Genomic DNA, 20,089 nt, shown 5'->3' on the forward strand with positions numbered 1-20,089 from the left:
CCTTGCATTTAGACCCCCTCTTGAAGGAAAGACATGTTTTGTTTGATAATGATTTTTTCTGTAACAAGTACAGATTAATTGACTAAAAAGTGATCATGTGGTCCTTGAGATCACTCTTGCTTTATGCATATTGTGATAATTGGAAAGGTTCAGCCATGCTTACATTTGGGGATAAGATGCAAAGTATTTTCGGCTAGAAAGATGGCTCACCAACCCAAGTAACCCGACCCTACCTGAGGTTACCCGAAAGGTTGCGGGTTTATAAACTTAAGAAAATGTCGCGGCCTAAAATTTTCTCAACCCGCACTGGTCAGGTAGGCTCAATTTTTTGACTCAACCCTACCCTACCCGGCCAATTTACACCCCTAATTTTCCTAACTAGTTCTGTAGCCACCTTTGATTGTGTTTTGTTTAATTGGATTCAAATTTTTATAAGAAGTGTAGCAAAAATTAGCCGACAGAAGGAAAAAGAAATGCAGAGTGTCAACGTCTCAAATGGTGAATATAAATAGAGGGACATATTTGTATAAATACAGAGGCCAATATCCAATTCACAACTAAAGACAAATGATTTGGAATGTCTGCCCTGCTCTTTTTGTTGATTCGAATTTTGTTACAGTAAAAAGCTTTTAGAAACAGTCACATTTAATTTTTTTACTACAATAAAAAATTTTCACATAATATCACATCTCAACTCAAATTAAAAACTCAAATTAATAAACCGACGGAGTGTACTTCTTTGATCATCGCATTACCTCGTTTGTGGGACCATTCTATTTGGTTCTCTTTGTACATTTGCTGATCTTACGCTCCATCTGCGCGTCTTTCCTTTTTTGATTTGACCAGGCTTTGGGGGAAGTTCTCTCTCATAGCGATTTGCCCAGTTCAGTAACCACCAACTACTTTCCTAAAATATGAAAAATAAAGATAAGTGGACGGTTAGTTCATAAATTTAAAATTATAATTTAAAATTATTTTAATTTACGTATATTTTTTATAAAAAATATATTATAATAAATTATGAATTATAATTTAAATCATGACATGAATATATTAATTAAACGCATTTTAAGAGACGTTTGGTAAGGAAATTTATATAATAATTTGAATCATAATTTATAATTCGCTATAATATTTTCTCTCATAAAAAATACACGTAAATTAAAAATTATTTTAATCTCATAATTTTAATCTATGAATCCCTTAAGTGTTTTTAGTCGTGTATGATAATAGGTTATTGATAAGCTTTTCCCACTTTTTAATTTCCTGCCATTGTTTTCCAATAATATCCTTCAAAAGCCAATATATATATATATGTTCGGTATTTTTATTTTTTTCCTGATTTTGGACCAGTTGAATAAAACGGAGAAAAGAGTAGAAAAGACGTTTTATATAAGATATCGGAATGACATTTTTTTAAACATTAAGGTAACAGTTTTTTTAAAAACGAACACGGTCTAAAGTGGTCTTTGAAAAACATGAGGTATCAATTTTTTGTTTGATTATTTTCATAAACACCCTTCAAAATATATACCTTATTTTAAAATGCCTTTCAATTTTTTAAAACTGTTCAACACACCCCTTGATATATAAAAAATAGTTCATATATTCCTTTCTGTCTAATTCTGCTTATAAAATTAACAGAATGTCTACGTAGCAAGTAAAAAAAATTAAAAAACTCCATAATATGACTTTTATATTCCCTTTATTTAAACATATATTAAAAAAAGAAAAAAAAATGAAATTAAGGTGGATTTTGAGCACCACTACACAAAAAAGTGAGACTTCTCTTGCTCCTGTTACGGTCTACCCATGAAACCAGAGAAGATGAACGACCTCCTCTTGCTCCAGTGTTGGTTTGAAAATTCAAATTTTTTTGCCTTTTGTCTTAGATCTTATGTGAATATTTCTTGCATTGTTTTTTTATGTTAATTTTCATATTACTGGTGTCACGTCTTTTATTATCACATGCATATATTGCCCCACAATGAATACACTTACACACCTAAGCTCATCTAGATTTTTACCCTCTATAATTTTGAAATGATATGAAATAGGGGGCTTTTTTTTGTGACTTCTTCCTCTTTTTACTATCTCCTTCTTCCTTTTCGTTGTCAGCTTCGGTGACTAAAGTAGGCATAGGGGGTAGGGATGAATGTGGGGGTGGGTGTGGCACTAGGTAAGCATAGAGGTAGAATTTTTGGTTTGATAGTGGCCACTTTTTGTTTCAAACAGGAGACTTATAAGTGCTTTTAGGAGTTTGAGTGGTTAATAAATTTTTTCATCTAGCACAAAAAGTAAAAAAAAAAAATTCAAACATTTACGACAACCATAATCATACCAATTTCCAACAAATAGCAAACAAATTTCACAAATCTCAAAGAAATCTCACAAATATGAAGTTCTAACAGTATCTAATTAATCACACAACCCAATTTACTACACATATCAAACTAATCAAACTACTATCAATCTTGGATGAAACAAATTCCAAAAGCATCAACCAATATCAACCAAAACCATAATGGCAATTCTCAACGATGAAACAAATTCCAAAAGCATCAACCAATTATCAACAAAATTCTACATCGAAACGAATTCTATTAATTTATATTTCCTGTCCTGAATTCAACTTCAAATAAAAATTTCAGACACAAAACTCAGTAATCTATAGACCCAATTGCAACTTCAAACACAAATGAGAAACACAATTGAAACTCTTTTCAATCTCGGCTTCTCCTTGTCACTCTACTGTTTTCCTAATTTTCCCAAATAGGCCTGTTATTTATCTCTATTGTTCCCACTCCTAAGTCCTAAATGTCTCAATCTCATCTTCACAAGGCAATCTAACATAACTAAAATGGAGATTGGGGAAATTCTATGGAATCTGATCATATATAGAAGCAAAGGGGCAAAATAATAATAATAAAAAAGATAGTATTATAACATAAACGTTACAAAATCCCAACCTCAAACGAAAATCACAAATAGAAAACCAACCTCACAGTAGCTTCGCTTGCAGGTGCCTTGAAATCGGCTGGCGTGACGGCAGAAAAGCTTGGCGGAGTCAGGGAGGAGGTTGACGCGACAACGCTCGCACTGTTTGAAACGGCGAGAGAGAGTGTGAGAAGAAGAAGAGGAAGGGCGGAGAAACGACGAAGGAAGTGAGAAGAAGAAGAAACGGCGAGGGAGAGTGTCAGAGAGCAAGGCAGCGACGCAAAATGAAAATGAGAGGGAGAGAGAAACTGAGAAACATAAGTTGCATTTGGGACTCGTTTTAAAATAATTTTTTTTTATGAAAATAGAAATGAAAATATTTTTAATTTTAGACAAAAATTATTTTTGAAAATGCGTTTGATAGTTTTATCAAGAGATTATTTTCAATATAAAAAAACTCATTAATGTCTCTCTCTATGCTCGAGAGAGGAGAAAACGAAAATAAAAAATAAAAAATGACTAAAAATTATTTTTTATTTTTCTCTTATTTTATACTAAATAAAAAAATTATTTTTATTTATATTTTTTATCTTTAATTACGTCAAATGTCGTTTTAAAATCGTTTTTATTTTTTTTCAAAAAAATTTAAAAAATAAAAATAAAAAAAATTCTAAACACGACAATAAGGGATTGAGTAGGTTTTTTACACTGGCTATTTGGATTTTAGTTTTCGGCCAGGTCAAGGTATCACGGGTTCAATAAGCTCGCCCCGCGTTTAGGCTTATTTGAAACCAAAAAAAAAAAAAAAAAACCCTCCATTTTCAGGTAGATTAAGGTATGCCGAGTTAGTTGGGTAGCAAAAAAAGAAAGAAAACGTGGGTATATTCCTAGTTTTTAAAATAAGTAAGAATTAAAAGAGTTGCAGAACCTTTCGATGAGGTGGGACCCATTGCTTAACCGAGACAATACTTTTCACTATTCACTTTTGTTTTATTGGGAGCTGTTTTAATAGGATTAATAAAAATAAATTATTAATAGTTTTTTTTTTATTTTTTAATTATTAAATTTGTATCAAAAATTATTTATTTTTATTTTTTTTAATATAATGTGATTTTATCAGATTTAACGGTTAAAAAATTAACCACCAGAGAAATTTTATTGTTTTGTTTTAACCACCTATTCCCTGAGTGTATAATTTTTTTTTTCTTTGCAAGTTAATCATTTTATTCTAACTTCTAACTACATATATTTAGTCCAATTCCAGAAATATAACCCCTCAAAGAAGATGTAAAATGTTAGAAAGAAGAACAAAGAATCTCTATGCGTTATCAAGACATTTTTTTTTAAATAATAGTATTTTTTTCAATAAATAAACAAAGTATTTTTTTTTGGCCAACCTTCAAGGAGCTTTTTATTTTGGTTAATGCAGTTATTGACTTCTATTTTTATTTAATGAAAAAAATTCGTTTTTATCTTCGGCGATGAATGATAAGCGACCAAAAGAAAAGAAAAGAAAAAAAAAAAAAAAGAAACGAATAAATATAACTTGTGTAATTGTGTTGATTAGCAAAATAAAAAATAAAAATAAAAGTAGTAGTTGTGCTACTGTGCGGGCGGTTGGGTGGCATATATCACTAAATTGACTTAAGTCTAACCTCCAAACACACCCTAAGTTGAAGGCAGTGATTGAAAAAAAGCCTTGTCTATATATATATGGAAGCCCAGGAACCCTAGAAAGCCCCTTCCCACCGACGAAAAAGTTCCAACTCTTCCGTTCAATTCATTTCTCTGAGCATTTGGAGTGTCATTTGCAAATAGGTACGTATCTTGGCTAGAAGCTCCAAACAAAATCTCTGTTCAAAATAGAGTAATGCATCATTCTAGTATTTGTTTTCATTCTAATATTATTTAATATTGGCAAGGTAAATAGGAATTTTAATTTGATTCCCAATCATGTCATTTGAACAGTCGTGATACCAATTTGATTTTATCTCAAAATAATACTAATTTCTTATGTCTTTTTGTCAAGTATTATTAATTATTCTGTTTGTCATGTCAAGTAATAATGAGTGACTACATCTATTAACAAAAATATGATAATTCTATATCACATATGTTGGTATGAAATATTGGGCGCGTTTGGAACTCGTTTTAAAATAATTTTATTTTTTTGTATGAAAATGAAAATGAAAACGTTTTTAATCTCAGACATAAATCATTTTTACAAATGCGTTTGATAGTTTTATTAAGAGATTATTTTCAGTATAAAAAAACTCATTAATGTCTTTCTCTCTTTCTCTCTGCTCGAGAGAGGAGAAAACGAAAATAAAAAATGAAAAACGTCTAAAAGTTATTTTTTATTTCTCTCTCATTTTACACTAAACTAAAAAATCATTTTCATTTCCGTTTTTTGTCTTTATTGTGCCAAACGCCGTTTTGAAAATGTTTTAATTTTTTCTTTCTTAAAAAATGTGAAAAATAAAAACGGGATCAATTCCAAACACGGTCATTAAAGATTAGAGTTAGTTTTTTCGTTAGATGAAGATCACTATTAGTTAGAGGAATATCTTAATTGTATTATTAGTTTTGTAAGTGCCGATATGACTTAAAAAAAAAATAAGTTTTAAAAAAAAGAGAAGTTAATGTCCCTACTACTATTCTTGTTTTATTTTTAAATTTTATTTTGTTTATTCTTTATTATTTGAGAGGTACTTTGATAGGGTCAGGAAAAAAAATTGTCAGTAATTCTCTACTTTCATCGTTAAAATATGTGTTAAAATTCATCTATTCTGCATAATTTTTTTAATTTAATGTGATTTTAAATAAATTTAATTATCAAAAACTAATCTACTGGCGGAGAGACCCTACCAGTAAAAATCTGCTTTTATATTTTAATTGTGTAAGATCTTCTTCTTGTCCTTTTAATATATATATATACATATTTTTTTTTTTTTTTTGTACTTAATAAATAAAATATAGAGAATGTGGAAGTTGAAGATAGGCGAAGGTGGGCCGTGGATGATGACCAAGTACAATCATCTTGGTCGACAACATTGGGAATATGATCCCAACGCCGGAACACCAGAAGAGCGTGCTCAAGTCGAGCACGTTCGTGAAGAATTCAAGAAAAACAGGTTTCAACAAAAACAAAGTGCCGATCTTCTAATGAGAATGCATGTTAGTACCCCTTTTTTTATTTTAAATAATTTATCTATATTTATGATTTATGATTTATGATCTCTCGATTCATTTCATGAATATATACTAATTATAGACCTATAAAATAGGTACTAAAGCTTCTCGTAATTTGAAGCTTCAAGAAGGCGCTAGGGCTAACACACCAAAAGTTGTAAAACCGGCCACCTATTTTTCATTTTTGAAAAATGTTAACATATATGTATATACATATATATTTAAAGTAAATCTGACGGTGGATAGTTAGGTCAATTTTAATGATTAATCATCAAGTTAATTAATAAGTGATTGATAAATTATCATTAAATAACATTAGTTAAATATTTATTATATTGATCAATTAGCGATAAACACTACCGAGTCAATCAATCAATAAATTATTGATTGACTTTTTTTTAAAGAGTTATTTTTCTAATTTAACAAAACCCGAGACGTTTGTTGAGTAATATTTTAAACGAGGTCATTTCCCAAAAAAAGAAAAGAAAAGATGGCTCGTGAAGAATTATATGACAAATTGTGACAATTAATCGCTTAGCTTGCATATACATGACAAAGCTATGCTTTAAATTTTACAAAAGATCTATGGATATGTTTAAAAGACTTGCAGTCTACAGCTACACCAGCTAGCACTGATTTAAAAAATCGTCACTGAATTGGGACCGTTTAGTTCGCTGATTCGAGTTTAGATGTGAGTTTATGTAAGAGTTTTTTATTGTAGTAAAAAAGTTAGAGCTGACTGTTTTTTAAAATTTTTTACTGTAACAAAACTCAAATTCTAAAATCTCGAATTAGTGAAATGAATGGAGCCTTAATTTATTCATTACAATCATGCGATGATCAAAGTTTGCATATCTTTGCATATTTAGCAAAGTTTGGCACTTAGACCAGTTAAACACGTGTAATTTTTTTATATATTTATGTAAGTGTAATACTCAATTTATTTTATTATAATATTTAATAAATATAATTCAATACATTACACCAGCATATAAGAAAATTACATATAAGAACAAATGATATTACATGTGCGCGCGCGCATATATATATATATATATATATATCAAGAGCAATCACTACACAATTAGTCCGCAAAGTAAGAGGCAACATTTAATCGATCCATATGAGATTTTTCTTCTAAAGAAAATTATGCAAAAAACCAAAGGCCCGGAAGCTCAATCCAATATAAAAGAAAACCAACCTTGAAGAGGAAAAAACAAATTAAAATAAGGGGTTAGTGATTATACGTAAATGATTTGTTCTTTTGGAGTTTAACTTGAGTATAATTCTTGAGTTGAATTTGAGTTATAACTTGAGTTGAACTTGTAATTTGAGTTTGTGTTTAGTTGTGTACATTTGAGTTATGGTTTGAGATAAAAATCTTTTTGAATTTGTGTTTGAGTGAGTCAAAACTTAAATTTATATTTATATAGTATTTTAATAAAAACTCAATGTTGATGAAAAATTTTAATAGGGTATATGGGTCGGGTTTTATTCGTCTTTTCGTTATCAACGCATAGAAAAAAAAATCATCTCAATCAGAATTAAAACGAAAAAGTTATAGCATTTTTAAGAATAGAAAAAATACTGTTCATTAATTTGAATTCGAGTTTCTGAACTCGAGCTGAAGGGGAAACTTAAACTCGAGTTTTAGTCATAAACTCGAGTTTGAACTCGAGTTTAAACTCGAGTTTAAACTTAAAAGAACATGAACTCAAATAAAATTGTAATTTGAGTTGTTTTTTTTTGAGTTTTTCACTAAAAAAAAACAAGCCCTTAATCTTTACGTGGAAAAGAAAATGTACGGCTCTGTTTATTTCGCTGATTCGAGTTTAGAATTTGAGTTTTGTTACAGTAAAAAGCTCTCACAAACAATCACATCTAACTTTTTTGCTACAGTAAAAAGCTCTCACATAAAATCACATCTCAACTCGAATTAAAAACTCGAATCAGCGAACTAAACGGGCCCTACGTTTACAAGATTCATTATTAGAAATAAGAGCTAATTTATAAGTACTAGTTTGGAGTGCACTTCACTTCTTATGGGTACACTTTGATTCATTCATTGATGTGACTCAACATGCATTCCTGGTTTGCCTAACAAAGAAGAAAGCATTAATGAGAAAGATTGACTTATAATCCATAAAGAGAAAATAAAAAAGTTACTATCACTGAAGAACCATAATTTATTATTATTATTTTAAAGCTTTTTATGGAAGATATAAATAGATCAGTCCGTCTGCACAGTTACTGTAATTTTCGACTAAATATATGTGTGTAAAAGAGTACAAGACATTAAGGCCTCGTTTTTTCGCTGATTCGAGTTTTGTTACAGTAAAAAATTCTTAGAAATAGTCACATTTAATTTTTTTACTACAATAAAAAGCTCTCACATAACATCACATCTCAACTCAAATTAAAAACTCGAATTAGCGAACTGAATGAGCCTTAATATTTATGAAAAACTTCACACATTTCGATTAGCTGAGAAGTAATTTTTGTTATTGTTATCCTATGAAAAAATAAAAATAAAAATTCAAAGTGTATCACTTAAATTTTCCCCGTCCATTTTTTTTTTTTTTTTTTGGAGTGTGGTACTCTTGTTAATATCGTAATAATGCAAAGCCTGTAACTGCAGCTTAGAAAGGAAAATGGGTGTGAGCCAATTCCACCGCCGGTGAAAGTGAAGGAAAGTGAGAAGATAACAGAAGAAGCAGTGACGACCACACTAAAAAGAGCTCTCAGCTTTTTTTCGTCTATCCAAGCCCATGATGGCCATTGGCCAAGTGAATGTGCCGGCGGGTTGTTTTTCCTTCCTCCTCTGGTTAGTAATTCTTGTACTTTCGGATTATTATTATTCTTATTATTATAATTATTATTATTGCCCAGAAAATGATTTCCATACTTTTCCTTATCGTAAACGATAATTGGTATGTAAAGGCCATCCGTTTTCCTTAGCGTGAACGATAATTGGTATGTAAAGGCCATCCGTTATATCGAGAGTAAAGAGAATTAACTACTTGTATCTTCGTGGGGTTTTTTCGGTTAAAAGTCGAACAGTTGTTAACCATAAAAAAAGGGAAAAAAAGTTGTTATTATTACTATTATTATTATTATTATTATCATTGTTATTATTATTATTATTATTATCATCATCATCGTTGTTATTATTATCATTATTATTATTATTATTATTATTATCATCGTTATTATTATTATCGTTATTATTATTGTTATTATTATTATCGTTATTATTATCGTTATTATTATTATAGTTATTATTCTCGTTATTATTATTATTATCGTTATTATTATTATCGTTATTATCATCGTTATTATCATTATTATTATCGTTATATTATTATCGTTATATTATTATCGTTATTATTATCGTTATTATTATTAGTATTATTATCGTTATTATTATTAGTATTATTATCGTTATTATCATAACTATTATCGTTATTATTATTAGTATTATTATCGTTATTATCATAATTATTATCGTTATTATCATCGTTATTATCGTTATTATCATCGTTATTATCGTCGTTATTATCGTTATTATTATTAGCATTATTATCATTATTATTATCATCATTATTATTATCATCATTATTATTATCATTATTATTATCGTTATTATTATTAGTATTATTATCGTTATTATTATTATCGTTATTATTATCATTATTATTATTATCGTTATTATTATCGTTATTATTATTATAATTATTATTATCGTTATTATTATCGTTATTATTATTATTATTATCGTTGTTATTATTATTATTATGATCATCATTATTTCGATACTTTTCCTTATCGTGAACGATAATTGGTATGTAAAGGCCATCCGTTATATCGAAAGTAAAGATAATTAACTACTTGCATCTTCGTGGGGTTTTTTTTGGTTAAAAGTTGAACAGTTGTTAACCATAAAAAGGGGGAAAAAAAAAGTTGAACAGTTGTTAAGGGGATGAGATCAATATTATATGGACGGTTTATAGCACAACTATCTCCGAAATTATTTATGATTAGTAAATTGTCCTCTAAAGTTTTAATTTTATAAATCAATTCTTTAAAATTATAATATTATTGTAATGTACCCCATTTTATTAAATTTGTTCAAATTTTTTTTAAATTTAAGGAATTTAAAGTTGAGAAACTTAAATATTTGTGTTACATTTAAATTGTTAAAAGTTTTTGTGTTTTTTCAACACTTATTCAACACAATCACCATCAAAAGATATATTGTAATAATTTTATAAATTGAGAGGATAACATGACAAAATTAAAAGTATAAAAGACAAGTTGCTAAAGTCATACAAATTTAAAAGGTAAATGCGTAAAATACCTATATATGAAAGAATTCGATGATTTTTTCATTAAAGTCGAGCAGTAGTTAAGGTGGAAATCACTTTGTAATATTAATTATCATTTCCAATATATAGAGAAAATTTATTTCCCCTATCTCTATCAATACATAACTTATAATATTGTATCAATTCACGCGTCAGCTACTTGTTGTAGTGAAAAATTCACCTGATCAGATAAGAAATGCATGCATGCATGCATGCAGGTAATAGTACTATATATTACTGGAGCACTCAATACCGTTTTTGGACCAGAACACCGGAAGGAACTAATTCGCTATATTTACAACCACCAGGTGATTAATCATTAAATTTATGTATTGATTTTTTATTTTATTTTATTTTTTTGCTGAGCTAATACATTTTTGTTGACTGGTTATGGAAGCTATTTTATAGACTGGACTGGGTCATGTACTTTTCTTTCTTTTAGGTTTTTTTTTTTTTTTTCCTAGGGTTTTTCTGATTGAAGGTTTTAACTAGGCTTCTCTTTCCTGGAGAGTGGATCCTATTTGGTCCTATTTTTATTTCTTTTCGTCAGTTTGTTAACCCTTATTGATTTCTTATTTTATTAAGGGGCTTAATTTTAAGTTTGCCTTTGGGAATTTTTGTTATTATTATTTTTTTTCATATGAACCTTTTGTATTTTTTCCCTTTATTTTTAAAATTTTGAGTTAGGGGGTTGGCGTGGATGGAGATTATTTAGTGGGTGTCAATCTTGTGATTAGAACTTAAGAACGATATTCTTTTCATAACTCAAGTTACAACTCAACTTCTATTATTATGGTGTTTTCCTTTAGAAAAATTTAAATTCAACATTTTCTATTACATTATTCTTCTCTCACATACACAACTCAAATTCTCAACTTGAGTTGTGAAACAAATACAGTCAAGATGTGCTAAGTTATCCCGGTATCAATTGTTTTCTTTCGTCATTCTTTCTTTTTTTAAAAATCAAATATGGTGTTAATGATTTTGTTTCATTTATTTTATTTTATATTTTATTTGTTTCGATGGTTAGAATGAAGATGGAGGTTGGGGCAAACACATAGAAGGTCCTAGCACGATGATCAGCTCCGCGGAGAGCTACATTGCTCTGCGGTTGCTGGGAGAGGGTCCTGAGGACGGTGAGGGTAGGGCTGTAGCTAGGGGCAGAAAATGGATTCTTGACCATGGCGGTGTTTTGGGAATTCCGTCTTGGGGAAAGCTTTGGCTAACGGTAAGAACGTTACATGATCGTGTCATGTTCATTACGCTGCATATATTCACTCCCCCGGAAATGCTAAATTTTTTTTTTTTTTTTTTTTTTTTTTTTTTTTTCCCTTAAAATCCTAAAAAAAATTTGTGTTGCCCTTAAAATCCTGAAAAAATAAACTAGAGCTAATTTCTAGTAATTCATCAGATCTGTTTCATTTTGTGTCATTTCGTTTAGGTGCTCGGCGTGTATGAGTGGTCAGGCTGCAATCCACTGCCTCCGGAATTGTGGCTTTTGCCGAGAATGTTTTGCATTCATCCAGGTTAAATTGGACACAACTTTATATATATACACGAGTTTTTAATAGTTACGTTTCCATTATATATATATATGTGTGTTTATAAACTAGACTTGTTTAGCTGTTGATGATCACACATTTATACTCAACAACTTGAGTTCGTGAAAATGCAGGGAAAATGATAGCCTTAGCTCGTCTTATTTACTTGCCCATGTCATTCTTGTATGGGAAGAGATTCGTTGGCCCTATAACCGAATTGGTTGAATCACTAAGGCAAGAACTATATAATGAGCCGTATGACGAAATAAACTGGAATAAAGCTCGGTACAATGTATTAAAGGTCAGTATAATCTCGCGCTCAAAATTCTTAATTAATTTGAACTGCGAATCTAAACTGGATTGGTGTTTAAGAGAGAAAAAAAGAGTATTATTCGGATTTTGAAATGGAATATAGATTCTCAGTTGAAATTGAGAAATATTGTGGTTCAAACTCGAGAAACAAAAGTACGTTAAAAAACAAATAATAAGTTTCATTATGATATTTCAATTCGCTAATAACTTGTGCTTTTTTAGGAGGATCTCTATTACCCACATCCTTTGGTGCAAGATATGCTTTGGGGATTTCTGTACCACGTTGCAGAGCCAATTCTAACACGCTGGCCTTTTTCTATGCTAAGAGAGAAGGCACTTAAAGTTGCTCTTGAACATGTTCATTATGAGGATATGGTTAGCAACTATCTTTCTATTGGGAGTCAAGAGAAGGTAGCAGCATAGATCTAACCCTTGTATAAATATCATGAATATCTTCATATCTATATATATTATAAATAAGTTTTTAATGATCAACATGGTGATTATCTATTAATTATAGAAATTTAATAATGTAGCGTGATAGAAATCTAATCTCATTAATTATCATAATTTTTTAATTAATTACTTAATTTATTACAATTATTAGATTATTATCTTACGATTAAAATAACGATAATCCTGATGAGTTAATATTAAATGAACCATTCAAACCACACTCATGCCTTTCTATCAAAACTTTTAAACGTTACTTGTTGTGTAGATATTAAGTATGCTTGTGTGTTGGGCTGAAGATCCAAATTCAGAAGCATTCAAGTATCACCTGGCCAGAATTCCAGATTTTTTTTGGATTGCTGAAGATGGAGCCAAGTGTCAGGTTTCTAACTTATCTCACTACTTTTACTTTACATATACAAGTCTTCTTCATAATCAAAAGAAAATTACTCGGTTTCCCAATAAACATATTGTAAGTACGTATACATAAAAAAAGAATTGCGTGAATGAGATTATTTAGTAGAGTTCTACCTTTTTTTTAAAAAGTTCTATGGTCGATTTATTTGTGAATAATCAGTGTGCTCTTTACTTGTAAAAGAAAAGAACGCATATAATTAAAAAAGTAGAAGGCAAAAAAAAAAAAAAAATTTTTTTTCTCAGTACTATAAAGTCCTGTTCATTTCACCAATTCGAATTTTGCTACAGTAAAAAGCTCTTAGAAACAATCACATCTAATTTTTTGCTACAGTAAAAAACTCACTTAAAGTTACATCTCAACTCGAATTAAGAACTTGAATCAACGAACTAAACAGATTCTAAGTCATCAAGTCCTATTCATTTAACAAAAGTACGAATTAACTTTAATGCTACACTCTTATGTACTACGTTACAGGGGGTGGGTTCTCAAACTTGGGATGTATGTCTTGCAATTCAAGCAATTATCTCATGTGTCCTGAATGAAGAGTATGGGGCAACACTCGAAAAGCACACGAGTTCTTGAAGGCTTCACAGGTTTGATCTCATTGACGCTCTACCTTAATTGGCGGCTCGGTATGCGTCACGTATACTACTTGCTTACCGACCGAGTCCTTATCCGCAGATTCGTGAAAATCATCCTGGAAATTTCACTAAAATGTACAGACATATATGTAAAGGTGGATAGACCTTTAATATTGGTGACCAAGGTTGGATAATCTCTGATTGCAGTGCGGAATCACTGAAGGTCAGATGGCCAGTCCTTGTAGTACATGCACTACTTATATGCACATTATAATATATTAGCAATATATATGGTTGTAGTTTTAAGTTTGGACTTTGCAGGAATTTTTCCAAAAAAAAAAAAAAAAAAAAAAAAAAAAGTTTTGGTTTTTTTTTTTTCTCTGTTCACAGGCTGCACTCTTGCTCTCACAAATTTCACCAACAATAGTTGGAGAGAAAATGGATCCAGAGCAATTCTATGATGCGGTAAATGTGTTGCTTTCCTATCAGGTAAGAAGTTTAGCATATATTTATAGTCTCACGAAATCTTTGTTTTTCTGATATGCACTTTTGGGCCTTTGGCTCTTTGTAGTGATAATCTGTTTTTTTTTTTTTTTTTTTTTTTTTTTTTGAAAATTAATGTAAAAGAAAAGAGATGGTAACTAATATCAGAAAATTTTCACATTCTAACTAGGTTTGGCTAAAAATCCAACCGCAAATGCTAACAAAATAAGAAATATAAGAAAGACAACAAGAAACAACCCTACAGAAAAGGTAAAATAATAATAAATTAATAATAATTAAGAGAGACCTCATTAAAACCCTCTGGCAGAGCGAAAAAAAAGATTACATGGTCCAATATCAATTTTTTGAGCAATTGCATAATTATCAATTTTCCTCTCTTGTTAAATCAACTGTAAGATTAGTCTCATCTAATCCTAATTATGCTATTCAAACTGCAGAGTACAAATGGCAGTATATCTTCTTGGGAACCACAAAGGGCATACCGTTGGTTGGAGGTATATATTGAGACTAATCCATTATTAAGATTGTCTCGGACAACCTTGAAATAATTATTATGCGTACAAATAGGTTTTTATATATACATGTAAATTAGTAACTATATATAGTGTTCAAACTCAATGATTTTATTTTAGATTTAACATTATAACTTCACTGTCACTTGCAGTACTTAAATCCCACAGAGTTTCTTGCAGATACTATCACTGAGCGAGAGTAAGATTTCTTTATGATGGCCGGATTATATGAAACTAATAATATATATATATATATATGTATATATAGACACACACATACGTGTTATAAGTTATATTTGCTTCCTTAGAATTAATTGTGCTCTCATTTCAGCTATGTAGAGTGTACCTCATCCGTAATCCAGAGTCTGGCGCTCTTTCGCAAATTATATCCTAAACATCGAAGAGAGGAAATAGATAGTTTCATTTCAAAAGCAATCCGTTATATTGATAACGAACAAAACCCTGATGGATCGTGGTAAGTATTCTCTTATTAATCATTATATTAAATATACCTTCTAAATTATTCTTGAGAACGATTTCATATTTTGTAATTGTCATGTGTACTTTCCTATTTAACAAAAGGAATCCATTGTTGTGTTCCTTTTTATGTCCTCTAATAATATCATGCCACTTAAGTACATGTCATGTTAGTTAATTACACTAATACAAATTTTATGTTTAACAATCGTTAATAACCATCGTTAAAAGATTAGACGACAGTTAGGAAAACTGTCGTCTAATCGTGAGTCGTTAAATATCTATGGCATATAACGAAGGTTTTTATCCGTCATTAAAAATGACATTAGGCGACGGTTTTCTTAGTAAACCGTCATCTAATCTTGACAATAATAGACTCGGTGCGTATTTTAGATGACGGTTTTTATAAAACTGTCGTCTAATGTTGAGATTTAACAACGGTTTTCTGAAAAAACAATCATTATATGTTCTTCTCAAATAAAAAAAAATTCGGGCTGTTTTTTTTGTTGTTGCCCCATAGGCTGGCCTATTAATTCCGTGTTTTATTAGCTTTTTGGCCACAATTCATGGAATCATTATAACCGCAAAATAAAATATTAAATTTTTAAATAAAAATGAATTATAAATAGTAAATAATACATCAATAAATGTAGTTTAGGATTAATATCACAACAACATATTAATTAAATGTTCATATAAATTACAACATATAGTTTATCATTTTATTTTCTCTTTCTATTATTTTCAACACATGTCCATTCAACATCTAAGGAGACAAGGCTTGAATCATCATCATTAAAAACATCAACCTTAGAAACTTCCACTTCATACACAAGTCTGACAGAAGATTGTAGTTTACAAGGATGATGGGTCAAGTATTGTGTTTGCTGCTAAAATCACTATGCAGATTCATCCCATCAACCGCCAACGCAAGGCGGAGATTCTTAGGTTCCACACTAAATTTAAGGTTCTCTGCATCAAATGTCTTCCACTATGGAGAATTGGTAGGGTGTCGTAGCATGCCATCGTCGACCTTCTTATCATGACGCTACGTTAAATTTTTAGCATCCTCCGAATTTCGATATAATCGCCTTAATTTTAGTTTGATCGTAATGTATCATAACACCTTCACCGGCACACCTTTTCTCCCATTTGACGGTTTCTTACCTTTCTTCCACCTAGACTCATGGCACATTGGACACTCGTCCAAGTCTTCACATTATCTCCGATATAGCACACAATCATTTGAATTTTCTCATATTCCATCTCCATAGAGCTCAACGTCTTCTTAGCCTCATACATAGAACCCGGCACTTGATTATTATCCGGAAGTGCATCCTTTAGAAATTCTAAGAGTCCTGTGAAACTTGCATTTGACCACCCACCCGACGCCTTCAAGTTCCATAATCTACTTAATCTGGACAATTGGGTATACTACCATGGTGTCTCCACATCGTCCATCATCTTCTCAAATAACTTTGGTTGGTGCACAAATTCTTACTCCACATCATTAATCATATCAACCATGTTACTTCCATCATCTTCATTATCAATATAATTGTCATTCCACTTAATTCCCCCAACAGCTGAAGATGAACTTGGAACCACTTCATAGTGCCATATCCATGTTTGATAAGTCCGATCAATGCCACATCAGAACAAATAGAATCTAAGAACTTGCATTGATTGTCTTTTAATATTGCCACATTACACACACAAACAATGAATAATATTCCCTTTCATTGTATTCTTTACAAAGGAAATAAATTCTTCAACCCCTTCCTTTTATTCATTACTCAACCTATCTGCAAACATCAATTTCCTATCCATTGCTACACAAAAACCAAACAATAAATATCTCACTTACCTAAACACATAAATCATACAATTACTTAAAACAACAAATTAAAACCCAACACCCATATTACTCAAAATCATAAAACATGAACATAATTCATTATATCTACATAACAAATTGAAGACAAACAATAAAAACTCAACACTCATATGACTCAAAACCATAAAATTTAAACAAATTTCATCATCTACATAACAAATTCAAGACAAAAACTAAAAATTCAACACCCATATTACTCAAAATCACAAAACTTAAACTAATTTTATCATCAACATAAATTTTTTTTATCAAACAACAAACACTCAACATCTATAATATTCAAACTTATAAAATCTAAGCTATTTTCTTTATTTTTATCAAATTTATACAAAAAAATAGAAAATTAATGAAATTTACTTGATGCTCTTCCTGGATTTGTAGTCCTTCTTGGATTTATGGAAAAAATGGCGGTGAACAGAAGGATAACGACAACGAATGGAAGGAAAAAGAGGCCTATTCGGGGTGGCGGCGATGTTTGGGCAGAAAGATTAGCGGAATAACTCAGTGGGTGGACGTTTTGATATTCGAGTGAATTTTTGCGAAATGAAGTTTTTATGGATTAAAAACTAGATTCAACGACGGTTTTATGAAAAACAGTCGTTAAAGATACAAGTATTAGACGACGGTTTTTTAAAAATCCGCCGTCTATAGTTGCCACGTGAACTACTGTGTTTTTAATGGCATGTTTGACGACAGTTTTGTATAAAACCGTCGTCTAATTAGCGTCGTCGAATCCACAATTTTTTGTAGTGTTATAATTTCATATCACGTCAATTATAAAATCATAACAATTAACTAACATGACATGATCTTATTTCTTTACACGAAATAAAACACGAATAAGAGGACATATATGCTCAATTCTTAAAGGAAAAAGAGTCTCCAACTCATAAGTAATATATTAAAACCAAAAACATATAACACTACAGGGAAGATCAATTTATTTTTTCTTTTCTTCTTTCCTTCTTTTTCCTTCTTTCCTTCTTTCCTTCTTTTTCCTTCCTTCTTTCTTTCTTTCTTTCTTTCTTTCTTTCTTTCCTTCTTTCTTTCCTTCTTTCTTTCCTTCTTTCCTTCCTTCTTTCTTTCCTTCTTTCTTTCCTTCTTTCCTTCCTTCTTTCCTTCCTTCTTTCCTTCTTTCTTTCTTTCTTTCTTTCCTTCCTTCTTTCCTCCCTTCTTTCCTTTTTTTTCAAGCATGAATGTACTTAATTTAATTTCAAGCATGAATGTACTTAATTTAAGCATGAATGTACTTAATTTACTAGCAAGCTGTATATGATTTACAGGTATGGTCGTTGGGGAATTTGCTACACGTATGGAACGTGGTCCGGCGTTGAGGCGGCGGTTGCTTGTGGGCGGAATTACAATAACAGCCATGTCCTGAGAAAAGCTTGTGAATTTCTACTGTCAAAGCAACTACCAGATGGTGGCTGGGGAGAAAGTCACCTTTCATGTCAAAATGAGGTATTTAAAAACTCTCAACTTTTGCTATGGTCCATTTCGATGAAAGTTCCATCCTACATAATTTGTAGAAATGAAAAACACAGTAATATTACCCATTTTAAAAACAGAAAAAAAAAAACGAAAAAAATAAGAGATTATAGTCACTGTACTTAACATTGATGTTGAAGAGACATAACATGCATAATCAATTGCGTTCATGACTATCGCGTCATGATGTCTAACATCAAATTTTACGTTTAATGATTGCCTTCTTATGTCTTTTACATGTTTTATGGATGGGTCATAGCAACATCCTTAAACTCTAACAATGTTGAATTAATTGAATATTATTAGGATATTTTATTAATGAAAGAAGAGTGAACAATATTTTTATATCAATTTAGCACATCTTAAACCTCAGCGCTCTCATTATTAAAATACGTCCCCATCGATAGTCATCCATTAAATATAACAATTTAATGATGTGGTGTGATAAAAATTTAATTTTATTAATTGTAATAAATATTTTTGGTCGACTACTTAATTTATTATAGGATTAAATTTTATTTATCTATCAACTAAGACTAACTTGAACCAGAATATAACAGCCGAAGAAAAAACAAATTGCTCGGAATATCAATAAGTGGATCTCCCCATTTAAGACCGTTTTCTCCCAATACTCACAGAGAAAGCAAATGATCATCACCAGAGATATCTGAAGATTTCTTTAGTTATTAAAACTTTTTAAGGGATGATTTCTTTCTTATATACAAATGATGGATATGAAACAGGTATACACTAATCTCGAAGGTAACCGTTCAACTGTGTTCCATACTGCATTGGCATTGTTAGCTCTCATTGCTGCTGGACAGGTAATGAGTTAATAGATACGATAACGATTATTAATATATAGCTCTTCAAGAGTTGTAATTTATACTTAATTCTTTTAAATTTTTTTTTTTTTTTTACTTTTCATTAATATAAAGAGTGGAGATCCTATATAAAATCGTTGTTTTTTTATTTTTTATTATTTTTTTCAGTTTCGAACAATATTAAAAAAACACTGGTATTATTGAGCATCACATATTAATAGAAAATGGATCTCACATTTCAATGGAGTCCATCTTCTATTAGTTACGGTGCTTAATAGTACTGTGTGCGCTAAGCGTTTTTCACTTTACGTACATAGGGGAAAAAAAGTTACTCAAGACATAAAACGGGCACCAATTTATGTACGCCTATATGGTTTAAGCCTTAGGAATCACGAAATAAATCGACTAAAATGTCGAGGTGGTTTAATGGACAGGAAGAAAAATACAAAATCGGCACAAATAGTTGATGAGGATATAACTTATAGTACTACCTAATATTACTATTGAGATGAACGGAAAATAGGAAAAAGAAAATCTCTTATGAGGAGATTAAATAATGATGGTATATATATGTGTGTGTGATCTATAT

The 20,089-nt window shown here is 30.3% G+C and overlaps 1 pseudogene; it reads left to right on the forward strand.

The window, feature by feature from the left end:
* Positions 1-5,919: 5,919 nt before the first annotated feature.
* Positions 5,920-20,089, forward strand: part of LOC21390338 — a 14,942-nt pseudogene continuing 772 nt past the window's right edge.

The sequence above is a fragment of the Morus notabilis genome, unplaced genomic scaffold (assembly GCF_000414095.1).
Source record: "Morus notabilis unplaced genomic scaffold, ASM41409v2 Scaffold2182, whole genome shotgun sequence".
NCBI lineage: Eukaryota > Viridiplantae > Streptophyta > Magnoliopsida > Rosales > Moraceae > Morus > Morus notabilis.